Raw genomic sequence first — 12840 nt, forward strand, 5'->3', positions numbered from 1 at the left:
CTGAGCTCTGCCCAGGCCTCAGCCTCCCTCAGCGCGGGGATGGGCGGGGCAACGGGGGGCGTGGCCTGTGTGATGTCACCCCCCACAGCGTGTCCCCTTGTGTGTGACGTCACATCCCGCGCACCAGCCGGTGTATTTCCCCCTAAACCCCGCGCCTTTCCCGCCCCTCGCCCCGTGACGTCACGGCGCGGGTGGGCGGGGTCCGGCGGCGCCGTGACGTCAGGCGCAGCGCGGTGAGGTCAGTGCGGCGCCGCTGCCGGACCCCGTTGCCCCTCGGTGCCCGTCTCCTCCCCCTCCCCTTCCCCTCCGCCTTCCCCCCCTTCCCCTTCCCTCCTCTTCCTCCTCCTCCCTCCGCCGCTCCGTGACGCCTCCCCCGTCCCTCACGGCCCCGCGGGACACGGCCCCGGCGGGAGGGCGGCTCGTCCGGCCCGGCCCGGCCCGGTCCCGTCCCGCCGCCGCCTGAGGTAAGAGCCGGGCCGCGGCGGGTGAGGAGGGAGGGAAATGGCGGGAGGAGGGGGTTCGGGGGGGTGCGGGGATTCACTAATGCCTCTTACGTCGCCCCGCCGGCGTAACCCGCATTGCGTAATGCAGCCGCTGCGTCAGGGAGGGCTACGTAAACTGCGGCGCGGTAACCCGCTCGGGAGGGTTTGAGGCCTGTTGCGCTAACGGCGTAAAGGCGGAGGTGCGGGGCCGCCGTTGGCGTAGCGGCGGTCACGCGCCGGCTGCGTAGGCCGCTGCGCAAGGGGAGGGGAGAGGAGGGGGGGGGCGGTGTTCTCTGCGCCGTACGCATTTTGCGCAATCGCCGGCCGGGCTGTTTGGAGGGGGGGAGGCGAGGTCCCGCGGCCGGTACGGATCGGGGCGGGGGGGGGGGGGGGGGCGCTGAGTCAGCGGGGCGGCGGGGGGAGAGCGGGGAGCGCCCTCCCGCCCGCGTTCCCTGCGTTACGCCTCTTGCGTAAGTCCGGCGCGGAGCTACGGCGTTTCCGTGCGGGGGGGGAAAGTGGGAGCGGCGTAACGCGCGCGGCGCTCCCCTCGCACTTCCCCGCTGCGCCGTTAGCGTAGATCCGGGGGCGCTGGGGGGATGAGTAGCGCCGTTGTCGTAGGAGCGGTGCGGGGCGGGTTACGCCGTTAGTGGGCCGGTACGCAGAGTGCGTGCGGTGGGGCGGGGCGGCGCGGGGGCACTTCCTGCCGCCGCCATTTTGTCGGCGGACGGGAGGAGGAAGCGGCGGCTCCTGCGCGGAGGCGACGGCCGGGCCCGGCCCCGCGGCCCGCGGTGAGTGACGCCGCCTCCGCCTTCCCCCCGCCTCCCCCCTCACCCGGGGAGCCCTCACCGGGCTGGCAACGACCGAACCGAGCCCAGCGAGGCGATGGAGCGGGGGGGAGGGCCCTCCCGCCGTTGCCGTTAGGCCTAGGCCGCCCGCCCCCGCCCTGCAGCCAGGCCCGGCGGGCCTCAGGCCTGGAGCTGAGGCGAAGGGGGGACGGACACAGCGGAGGGTGGTGGGAGACGCGGAGAGGAGCCAGGCAGGGCCGGGAGCGGGGTGTGTGTGTGACCGGCGGCCCGGTGCCCTTGGCGGGGAGAGGTGGTGCCTTCCCGGGCAGCCCTGAGGTACCGAACCGCCCGCCCGCCGCTCCCCCGCCATAACACCCCTTCCACGGTCACTCAGCTGCTCCTTGAGCTCCTTTTAAGCTTTCACCAGGGCGTTTTGCTCGCCTGGTTTTTAGCTCGTACAGCTGGTTGGTTGCATTAAATTTTCAAGTTAAATTTTCCCTTTTTTCACCAGATTATTTTCTGCTTATCATAGAATGGTTTGGGTTGGAAGGGGCCTTGAAGATCGGCTCCTTCCAACCCCCCTGCCGTGGGCAGGGACACTTTGTAGAAGTTGTTTGGAAACTAGAAAGCTGGAGGGGGGGGCTCAGCTCTGGGAGAGGGGGAATTCTTGAGCTGCTCTCGTGCGTTTTTGGGTGGGAATTGGCAAAACCTCGGTGCTGTTGGAAGCCGGAGCTGGTCGGGGAGCGACGGCTCTTTCCCAGGGTGGGTTTTGGGGGTGAAATGCCGGAGGAGTGAGGTTCCCTTCTCACTGTTGGGATGTCGGTTCACACGGACGCTCAGTTCCTGCGCTCGTTTGACGCAGTAATTAGCCGCCGGCGTGAAAGTGAAGTCTGTTGCTGCTCGCTTCGAGGGCCTGTTGGCAGTAAGAGATACAGCTTTATGCCGCTAATTAACAGCAGGGAGTAAAAGTCTGTTATAAACTGAAGCTGCTCTCACCTTTATTAACGAGCGCTTCTTCATCCCCCCCTCAGTGCTTCCCTCGGCTGGTTTTTATTTTCACTATTTTCAAACTTGAAAAAAACACAAATAGTTTTTAGTCCGGATAAGGTTCAAGTTTCCCCACTCTCCTCAGAAGTTTTCCCAAGCAAACTCCTCAAAGCCCCGTTATTCTGTGGGTCCATCAAACAGTTCACAGCCTGGTTTTAAAAATAAATAACAGGCAGCGCCGTGTGTTATAACATAAAGAATGAAGCCGGTAATTAAGTCGGTAACGAATTTGTGTTGCCCGGTAGCTTTACGAGGTGGCGAAGGGTTGTGTGAGGTGCCGCAGCTTTACTGAGCTTGGATTAGCTTCTGCTTTTCGTGTTTGCGTCGTCCTGTCAGAAGTTTTGGGGTCGTTTGAGCCACTTGAAACCCTCGTCGTCGTTTTACGGAGGTTTGGTTTTATTTGTTTGTGGTGCGGCAACTTGAGGTTAAGCTTAAGTGCTGTCTTTAAGCTCTGTTTAAGTTTCTCGTGGCGAAGTTGAGCTCGATTTAGGCGAGAAAACAAACCAAACTGCTTTGGACAACCAAAATATTGAGGATTTCAACCTTTGGGCAACCAGATTTTAACCTTGCAAACCCTTAGAAAGCTGCTGTAACTTTACTGCATAAGTAATTCATCGTCGGTGGGATTTATTACTAATATAAGTGTTTGCAGAGATTAATGTAAATCGAATTTACGAGTTCCTGGTATTTAATTTAAGGCCGGGTGAGTTAACAATCGCCCTCGGCCGTTCTCTGGTGTTACGCCGGGGCCCCTCGGTGTTCCAAAACACGAGGCGAAAGAAAATATTTGAATTCTCCGCATCTGAACTCGAGGAACCGCGATAGCGACTGTAAATAAACGTGATGTACGGGGAGGGGGGGGGAATAACCACCCACGCTGGGCCGGTTCTTCCCACCCGGCCTCTAATCTTTGCACCTTGGCAGAGGACGGGATTCCTCATTTCAAAGCAGTAAAACACGATTTTCCTGATTATTTTATTCCCTCTCGACTACGTTAATGACTTAAAGCTGAATAACTGTTGTTGCGGCGTTATCTGATGAGATCCCTGAGCAGGACTTGGGTGGAGGTGACCAGTTATTAGCTAAATCACCGCAAAGGCCTCGTTAGCGTAAAGGCCGTTTCTGTTTTACGAGGAATTGGGAGTCGTGGTTGGGTCGGAGACAGGTAGGAATCGATCTCACCCAGGCCAACGACCTGCCGGTCACTCCCGTGCTTCTAATTACTTTTTATTAAGTTATTTTGGTCTTTTGCGCTTCAGTCGTAATTGAATATATGTAATTAAATGCCCCTCGTTGTGATTTCTTAATATTTTGGAATAATTTCTCCCAAGTCAACTCTATAGTCGGGTAATTATCTCCTGGCAAACGAGCGGTTGGAGCCGGTTCAGGAATGCCAACCATTTCTTTGCAGGAAGCTGTTTTACCTTAACCCCCACACGAAATCCCGACTGCTCCGCCGAGGAGGGACCCAGGCGCAGCTCTGCCGGGGTGAAATTGGGGGGGAATTGATAAATGTCGGCGTTCCTGGATCTGGCAGCGAATAAAGGCTCATCCCGGCCACGTTACTACTTTGTAGTGATGAATTAAGATTTTCTCCTCGTTAAAGCAGCGGGGTCGTTGCCTTCCTAAACAGAGCGGGGGTTTGGGGTTAGGGTGGCATCTCGTTTTGGGGTGGATCGCCGTAACCCCACCACGTCTTGCTTGGGGGGGTCCTACAAAGCCTCGTTCCTCCCAGAAAGTGACGGATCAGGGATGTTAACGTGCGCGGGGAAGGGGAAAACCAAGCGATGAGGGGGTTTGTGTCACCTCTTGGCTCGTCCTGCGCTGTCCGCGTTAAATTCCGGGATGAATTTCCCGGCCGAAGCAGCGAGCGGGGAAGAAATCTGTCGCCGATCGCGCTGGAGGAAGGGTTTGAGGCCAGGTTTTAGTCTGGTTTTTGAGCTTTGTTGCTATGAAAAAGAGGAAGACGAAGTCGTTGAGCTTACGAGGGAATTGGTAGGGGTTTTTGGGGGGTGTAATAGAATAATAGATATCTTGAAGCTCTCTGACATCTAAATCCGAAAGCTTTTGGAGAAATATTGGCAGCGTCGCTGGGGTTTGGGGTTGGGTTTTTTTGAGTTGGGATTAGTGTGATTCAAAGAGCGGCTCTGTGGAGCGGATGTGAAAGGGGAAGCTGCCCGGCGGAGCCAAGGGAATCCCGACGCGGAGAAGCTCCCGTGGTGCTTCTCCATCCCTCTTCCTCTCCGGGATAAGTCCCCCGCCTGCTTTGAGCCTCTGCCTTGCGGTTGTTTCAAAGCAAAATATCCAAATAATTTCTCGTAGGCAGGATTAAGACATCCTGGTCGTACCCAAGCCACGAAGGAGTCGTCATCTTGCTCTAAAACTTCCAGAACCGAGTTAAAAGCTAATTCCCAGCGATGGAAAAAGGAACCAGGATTATGCTGTCCCCGCAAATAAATCAATTTATCAGTATCACATCAGCGCCGGGGAAGGGTGAAGGATTTATCGTCGTCGCTTGTGAGCTCCCAGCCAGCGAGTTGGGACGTTTTGCTCCCAAAACCCCTGGTTTGAGTTTCAAGCGAGCGCTCTGCAACCTCAGATTTTTATTAAATAGCTCAGCAAGGTTTGATATTAATTAAATAACGGTTGGGAGAGAAGACCGAAAGGTCGTTTAGGGTCAAGAGTGAAATTCCAGCGCGGGGCTTTTCTCCTCCGAGCGGCGACGCCTCTGGCAACCTGGGTGGTATTCGGGGAAGGAGTCAGGGAAAAAAAAAACAGCGTTGCGTTCCTCTCCGACTTCAACGACCGAAAGGATTTAAGAGTATTTTTGGTGTCTGACAAACTTGTGGGGTCTTAATTCACATCTCGTGCATCACAACGGCTGCCTCGGTGCGGGGAAAGCTCTGTTGGGATGAGCAGCTTTCTGTCGGGATCGCTTGGAGCGTCGAGGGGAGGGTGTCGGGATGTGAAATACCTCCAAGTGAGACTGAAATTCCCAGCTGGGAGCTGGGGAGGAGGATCCAAACCCCCCGAGACCCAAAATTCTTCCTTTTAGGCGCTTTTTGTACCTCTTTTATGATATTTCTGAGCTTCTACCGCAGGAACTTGATGCTGTGCGTTGCCTTCGCCTGAAACTGGGGGAAAATAGGGAGTTTTTAGCTGAAATCATTGAGACTAAAGTATTTGGGAAGTGTTTGAGGAGCAAAACTGGCCTCTGGGATTTATTTTTTAATCCCTGTTTTAGCGGGATGAAGCAGCTTCGTTACGTTCCTCGTATTTTTGGGGAGGAATTTTGTCCCGTCGTTAACTGCGAGCGGGGAGGAGAGTTACTAATTATAACTTTTCCAAAAGGCTCGGGATCAGACAGAAGGAGGAGGGGGATGGCGCCGATCCAGAGAAACATAAAACAACCTTAAAAAAAAAAATTAAAAAATAAATAAACCCAACAGGAAACAGGAACTGTTGGGTAGCAGCGAGGACTTGAGCAAACATCCTGAAACCAGAAACTCCCGTAAGCCATAGCCTGGAAATGGGAAATAGGGAATTGGTTTGAAATTTTGAGGGATTTCATGTTGGTTTGTTATTTTCCGAAGAAATATTCTCGGTTTAGGAAAAGGAGGGCGCCGAGGGCACGCGGGTTTAGTCAGGGCTTAGCCCAAACGCTGATTTTTATTCAATTAAATTGTTGTTATAGCTTATTTCAAGCCTAATTAGGCTTTGAAAGCTTCTAACGCAGCTCAGGAGCGTTCCTGTAATGACAACATCAACCTACAAGGTAAAAAAATTCATGTTTTGAAGGCAAAATCCCCCAAAACTTGGTGTTGAAGTGGGAAGCGAAGGGGTCTCGGTGCCTGCAGAGCAAATGTGGTCCACGCCGGGCCGGGAGCAATAAGAATCTCCTGGGACTGTATTCCCCAAAATCGAATTATTTTGCTTTTTTTCAGTAATATTTTAACTGACTGTGCCATGAGATTCTTGTGGTTTTCAGCTAAAACCTGAGACTTTAGCAAATCGCTGAAAAATGGACTTTTGGGGTGGTTTTCCTCCCAGATCTAGAGGCGGCTGGCGCGTGGCGCGTCTCCGGCTTATCCAAAACTCTCTAAATCTGGGAAAATTAGTGATTAACAGAAAGATAATTGGAATATGTCGCATTTTAGCCTGGTGTGAACTCACCGTGTGACGTCTAGGGGGGGTTGTTGGAGCAAAAGCGCCGTCACCCGACCTAAAAATCGATTTATTTGCCTTAAAAAGCATCAAGTTGTGCTTCGGTCGCGCGGCTCCTCGTTAGGACGGCTGGATGACGAGGCTTAGCGAGCTCGAGGGGGGCAGACGGGCGCTAACGAAGCGCTTTGGGTTTGATTGGGACGGGCGCCGGATTAAATTAAAACCAGAGATTTATAGATCGGGGGGGTTTGCCTTATTTACAGGACGAGCAGCGCGCTTAAAATCGGCCTAATGTTAAATGAATCCACGCGTAATTAAGCAATTATATGTTTAAACGAACTGGGGTACTTCAACAATTAAATAGTCTTTGAGAGTATCGTGTCGGTTTAGTTTAATTATTCTTTGCCAGGCTTTAAAATACGAAAGAAAAACAAGTTTAGAAACTTGAATTCTGTCATACCTGCTAATTAAATTAATGTTTAAAGCTGATTTGAGCTTTTCCGAGGTGATTTATCCCCGGAGATTCGCGTTTGGAGTGAGCGGGGTTACAGGTGATTGAAAAAATAATCCGTAAGTTTATAATAAATGAATTATAGGAAACGAAGGGCAATAAATGAGCTCTAACGAGCTGGGATCTCGCGGGCTGTCGAAACATTCGCGATTGGAGTTGGGTTTTTTTTCCTCAGCTGCTTCTCGAGAGGAGAATAAAAAATTAATGATAATGAGAGTTGCGAAGTGGGAAGGATGCTGCAGCTTCTGAGGGGGGAAAAAATAGAGTATTTGTTAAAAATGGAATATTTTGCAGCTTTTTTTCTACCCCGTGAGCAAAAGGAGCTGCTATTTGGCTCAGGAATGTGGAATTTGATGGATTTTTCTAATAAAACTTGTGTTTATAGGGACGCTCAGCCCGCAGGTGTTGGCGCTGGGGTGTGTTCCCACCTCAAGACTTAACCTCGAGCCCCAGCTCCGTAGGGAAGGAGTTTGCAGGTGCTGCTGGTGGGGAAGTTTTGGGTTAAAAAGAAGCAGAAGTGGTGCAAAGCGAGCGTTGCTTTTTAATCCTTTTTATCCTACTCGGTTCATCTTCGGGTAGAGCTCAGCTTTAGGTAAGATCAATTGAACCCTAAAAATACTTAATTTGAGTGAAATACAGGCGCTCTCAGCCCGAGAGGGGGGTGTCTACGGCAAATCCAGCCTCGCTAATCATCTCCACAGACATTATCGCCCCAAAACTCGGCTCATTCCCCTCCGGCCCGAGCTGTGGGGTGTCAGGACTCGGATACCGAAGGAGGTTTCCTGGTCTAAAGCATCTCCTCCTGCTCTGGGCTTGCCCGACGGTAACGTGCTCTTTACCCCTCTTGCTCCAAAACCCCGCAGCCACGGTGGGAAATAGATTTTTATTGTTGAATTCTGCGCTGAGGGGTGATTTTTGGGGCTGGGAGAGGAGCGGGGCGGCCGGTCAGCACCGCAGCCAGGCAAATAACGGCGTCTTTATTTTTTATTTTGAATTATTTGGGGGCAAGCGAGGAGAAAGTTTTGTTTTCACCCTCTTTTGGGTTTATGTCATTTATTTTTGTGACAAAAGGAGACTATGAGGATGCGTTTGTTGCACGGGGAACTGTGTGTGTGGGGTAGGAGTCTTGGTTTAGGAGAAAGATCCTGGGTTGATGGTTACGGGTCGGGTTTTGAATGCTTCTCCTTCCTCTTCCTCAGCTCCAACCCTGAAGTTCTTGTGATATCTGGTAGAGGGGCTGGTTGTTCTTCCACAGCAGCTCCGTCATGCCAGAAAAAGAAGCTTTAGTGGCCCAAAAACTTGTGGAAATAAGCGTGGGTTCATTATTTCTTCCTCTAATAATTTCTTCCTCATAATTTCTTCGTCATTTCTGGTGCTGTAAGATCTTCCTCCCCGCTTCTGGCCGCTACGGACCCAGTGAGGATGCGATCCGATGGGCGCAGCTCTTCTTCCACGGTCTCCAGGTGCCTCGTAGAGACGTGACGCTGTGGTCTCACCTCCTTTGAGCTTGGCTTAAGTGAAGGGGAGTCAGCCTTGGCTTAACCCCCGCGGCCACTCGTCCTGCGGGAAGGACTCGTGGAGCCGTTTTTCCTGGGAATACCCTCAAAACAAATTCCTTTTTATCCTGGAATATTTGCCCTGCACCCATCCTCTCTTGAGCTGTATTTTCCATTTGCAAAACCAGAGTGAAAATTTAGCGTTTACGTTGTTCAAATTTTAGTCTTTGGGTTCCAGAGCTCCTTTATTTTTCGGCGTTTTTCCAGAGAACACACGGTGCAGCGAATTAAACCATCGAGCAGGACGGCCCAAGCCACCTTCCTGAAGCACTTTCCTTCTTGGAAAGTCATGAGACGCTGCTTAATCACCCAGTCGCTCTTATTTATGCTAATTTGATGAGCTGAAGAGGTATTAAAGTGAGGAGAAGAACCCTTAAAAAAGCGTATCCTTGGGGCAGGGAGTTTGTCTCGGCTGAGCGACAGTGGGAACGGAGAGTGACACGGGACAGCTCGACTCACCTGATTTGCTCCTCAAGCTTTAAGCTCAGCTTAAAGTTCCACGTTGCAAAGTCCCTTTTAGACCCTTTACTTGGGTAAGACCGGAGCACTGGGAAATCAGACCCCAAGGGTTGTCTTTAATTAATTAGTGGGGATCAATCAACGAGAAGATACTCAATAAAATTGTGTTAGGCTGCGGGCTTTCTAAAAACCAGTACTAAGTAACTGCTGTGAGCTGATTGTCCTCCTAGGTCCAGCTTTCCTGAGCTTAGCACAGCTCTTTTTTTTCCTAAACTACCTAAAAACAGTCATTCTTTGTCTTTTACATCTGAAATGTTGGCTTGGAAGAGGAGAATTTGGAAGGAGCATAATTTATAGGAGCTTTGGGGTTTGGTTTTGCCTGGCAGGTCTTGATTGTCATTACAAAAAATAAGGAAAACACTAAATTACTCGGTTCCTTTATTTTTTAATGAGCTAGATGTGGATAGGTCGGCTAGGTGTGGACGTCAGCCTTGTCACAAGGTTCCAAATTAAATTAATCTCCTTATAAAAGCTCTTCTGCCACCTCTTCCAGTGACAGAAATCCTTAAAACCATCATATTTTGTACGTAAAACCTTGATTTTTTTTTTTTTTGAAGAATCAAGATTTTCGGTTTAATTTTAATCCAGATTTTGGGTTTAATTTTTAAGTTCTTGGAGTTGCTGATTAGGGTTGAAAATGGCTGCGTTGAAAATCAACCTGGGAGCTTGCATCTCTCTCGCTCTCGTTGGAAATCGCCGTCGCTGCCGTCCAACTCGGTTCCCCGTCGTTTTTAGAACCCCAACGTGCTCCTCGTGTTCAATTTAAAACAAATTTCTGCCTCGAAATGAGGAATTTGGGCTGCTCCTGGTGTCTCTTCATGAATTATGTGTGTGTATATGGATTGCAGCGTAGTTGGGAGTGAGATTTGTGCTTAAACTGTCTCTAATTTGCTTTTTTTGGAAGGTAAAGCAATAATAAATCCAACCCAGAGAGCCCAGCTGCAGTTTTGGAGGGTTCTCCGTGTCTCACGTGAGGTTTTCCCCCACTCCAAGGGCCAGAATGACTCTGCCCGCAGCCAAGTAGGTGCTAATTTTCCCCTTAAAGAAAGAAAATCAGAAGAAAATCAATTTAAATCACTCGCTTTTAAATCACTTGACCTAATCCTTTGAGTCCCGGTGCTCACAGCTCTCCCCTCTCTCTCATCCCCTCCTAAGGGAGGGGAAAAAAAAAATCCAGAGCGAGCTGTCAGGGATAATTTTCTTAAATTTAGCACAAGGAATATTCATTCCACCAAAGCTGGTGCTGAAGTGAAAGGTTTCGGCGCCAGCGGCGGGTTCTTTACCAGCACAAAAATCACCGTCAATATAAATTATCGCCTCAGGTCGTGTTATATTTGCTTTTATAAAGCGTTTTTAATTCCTGTCCAATATTTATTTCCCCATTTGGCAAGATTTAGGTGGTAAAACACTCGTATTTATCTACTGAAATAGCAAGATCTCAAACCCTCTGCCCGCAGCGCCGAAGATATTTGGGTTTTACGGTGCGAGCGGCAAAACCGCGTCTTTATTACGGCGCCGGGAAAGTCGCTTTGCAGAGTCCAGAGTTTAATCCCGGCGCGGGGAGGCCGGGATTAGAGTGCAAACGGCTGGTCCGAAGGTCACCCGAGATGTTTACGCTTGGATTTATTTTGAATTTTAGGTGGATTTCCAGCACATCGGTGTACGCGCCGGCAAAAACCCGAGCCCGGGCGCGCTCGATATGCGCCGTCTCGCTCCGGTTTAGGGAGCTCGGGAGGAATTTGGTGATGGGTTAAACGGGCTGAACGCTAAAAATAAGGTTTGAGCTTCGCCGCTGGCTCAAAACTCAACATCACGCTGCTTTTCAATGTGTTTAAGGAGACGATTCCCAGCTTGATGCTGCTCCCAAACCCCCGGCGGGATTTTTTCCTGCTGAATCGGGGTGTAATTAGAGGTAATTTGGGCACGATCCTGTTCCCCCAGGGGAAGAGCAAAGGGGAAAGGTGTGGTGTTGCTTTTAAGACGTCTCAGAGCGCAGAGGCGATGGCGAAGCGGGGTCTGTTTGGAGAATAAAGGGAGCGACAAGCCTTGTACTGCTTCTCTCTGCCTGTATTTAGGGCTGGAAGCTGTCGTGGAGAGAAGAATTCCCTCTAAAAACCACATCAGGTGACAAGAAAAACCCCACAATTGCCATTTTTTTCTGCCTCTGGGTCGGAGACGACGTATTTACGGCTGGGGCCGACCTTGTGCCTGATGACGGGTGTTTGTTTGCAGAGCTGCTGCTCCCTCCCCTAGTCCTAGGGGGGGAAAAACAGTAAAAAGGTGAATTTTGGGAGCATTTTGGTGTCCTCCGACACCCCTTTTTAAGATCGGAGCGCCAAGAGGGATGTATCGTTACTCAGCAGCGATTTTTTGGCAATTTTTTATTTTTTAGAGACGTAAAACTGCGTAAAGGTTTGTAAACGGTTGTGAAAACAGGTCTTTGCTTAACAGATATTACTCTTAACGGGACGCAGAGTGACTTTTAGGTCTTAGATGTGATCTAACGTCCTCCTCTTCAGCCTGGCAGCTTTGCTTGTACCTGCTTTAACTACCCTGCTAGTTTTAATATATTTTTTTAATATCTCAGGAGACACTTAACCACTTATGGGCGCTGCATTTTCCCCATTTAAAAAACATTTTTCTTGCCTTCTTTTTTTTTTTTTTCTTTTAATATCAGCTCTTTTTGCTCTGACCTTGGCTTGTCCTTTGTCACCTCAGCTTCCAGGGAGGTTTCTCCAGGAAATGTGGCTTATTCGGGAGCCCTGTGTTCTTGCTGACTGTTAATAACGCCTGAAAAATGCGCCACTGAGCGGTTGTGGTCTCGGTCGCTACGACCGTGGGCTGGAGAGGAACGTGAATTCAGCTCGAGCTACGGGGCAAAGCGGTAGTTGTTATGGCGAGGCTGATACTGAAAGGTTTGGAGCCTAAAATGTGTTCCTAAAAAAGCCTGGCCTAAAGGTGAGATTAATTTAGACTCAGCATAGGATTGTAATCCAGTCAATGTGACTTTTTTTTAGAAGGAACTTGTCTTTTAGGTGTTCATTTTAAGCCTGGTTCTTGATAAGATATGCTGAGGCGTCCTTCAAGAGCTTAAGTTTAACTGTTTTCTCTTAAAACTAAGCTTAAGGAGGTGGAGAACCCCACCATGGATTAACGATTTATTAAGAAACTCAAGGTAGGAACGTGCGGCAGCTTGTAGTGGAGGAAGATCCATCTGTTTACCCCAGTGTTTTTTGAGTCAGCTTGAAAAATGTGTAGGAGAAGGGATGGATGTCTCACTGATGGTAAAAATTAACCCAGAGGAGGGGTGAATATCTCACTGATGGCAAAAAAAAAAACCAGAAAAGGTCCAGAAAAGATGCGAGGCTCATCAGGAACGACTCTTTAATGGTAGAGGGAAGGCGAACGGGCAGCAACTTAAACTAAGTCCCTGCTAAAGACAGAGTTGTTGAATTATTTTGGGATAAGAAGCGTCCCTGAGCGTGGTTTGGATGTGTGGAGCATGGATTTGCGAGGGGTCGCTCGCTGTATTTACCGGAGGTGGGACGGTAGATGTTTGATGTGCTCCCGTGTGGCCGCTCCTCCTCCTGTCTCCTTATCTCCTCTCACCGGGCTGGAGACGGCCTTTAGCACCCGCTGGATGAGTCTTTAGAAGCCCGTTGCCTTGTTCTCCACCATTAAGAAATCGCTTTTTGAACTTAAAACTTGATATTCTGGAATATTCCCGGCGGCTGGAAGATGAGGCAGCTCCGTGGAGGAGATGCTGGGGTTGATCC

General features: G+C 50.3%; 1 protein-coding gene across 6 annotated transcripts in view; it reads left to right on the forward strand.

Annotated features, from left to right (window-relative positions):
• The first annotated feature begins 244 nt into the window (after positions 1-244).
• The window catches only part of BRD4 (bromodomain containing 4), a 64166-nt gene continuing 51570 nt past the window's right edge, over positions 245-12840 (forward strand). For 3 of the 6 annotated variants that reach the window (XR_011049966.1, XM_068421750.1, XM_068421754.1), the window contains exon 1: positions 1171-1270. The gene's annotated coding sequence lies outside the window, so the exon portion shown is untranslated. Of the gene's footprint in view, positions 465-1170; positions 1271-12840 lie in introns of those variants that run through there. The other 3 variants (XM_068421753.1, XM_068421751.1, XM_068421752.1) reach the window with 2 other exon arrangements.

The sequence above is a fragment of the Nyctibius grandis genome, chromosome 35 (assembly GCF_013368605.1).
Source record: "Nyctibius grandis isolate bNycGra1 chromosome 35, bNycGra1.pri, whole genome shotgun sequence".
NCBI classification, from domain to species: Eukaryota; Metazoa; Chordata; class Aves; order Nyctibiiformes; family Nyctibiidae; genus Nyctibius; species Nyctibius grandis.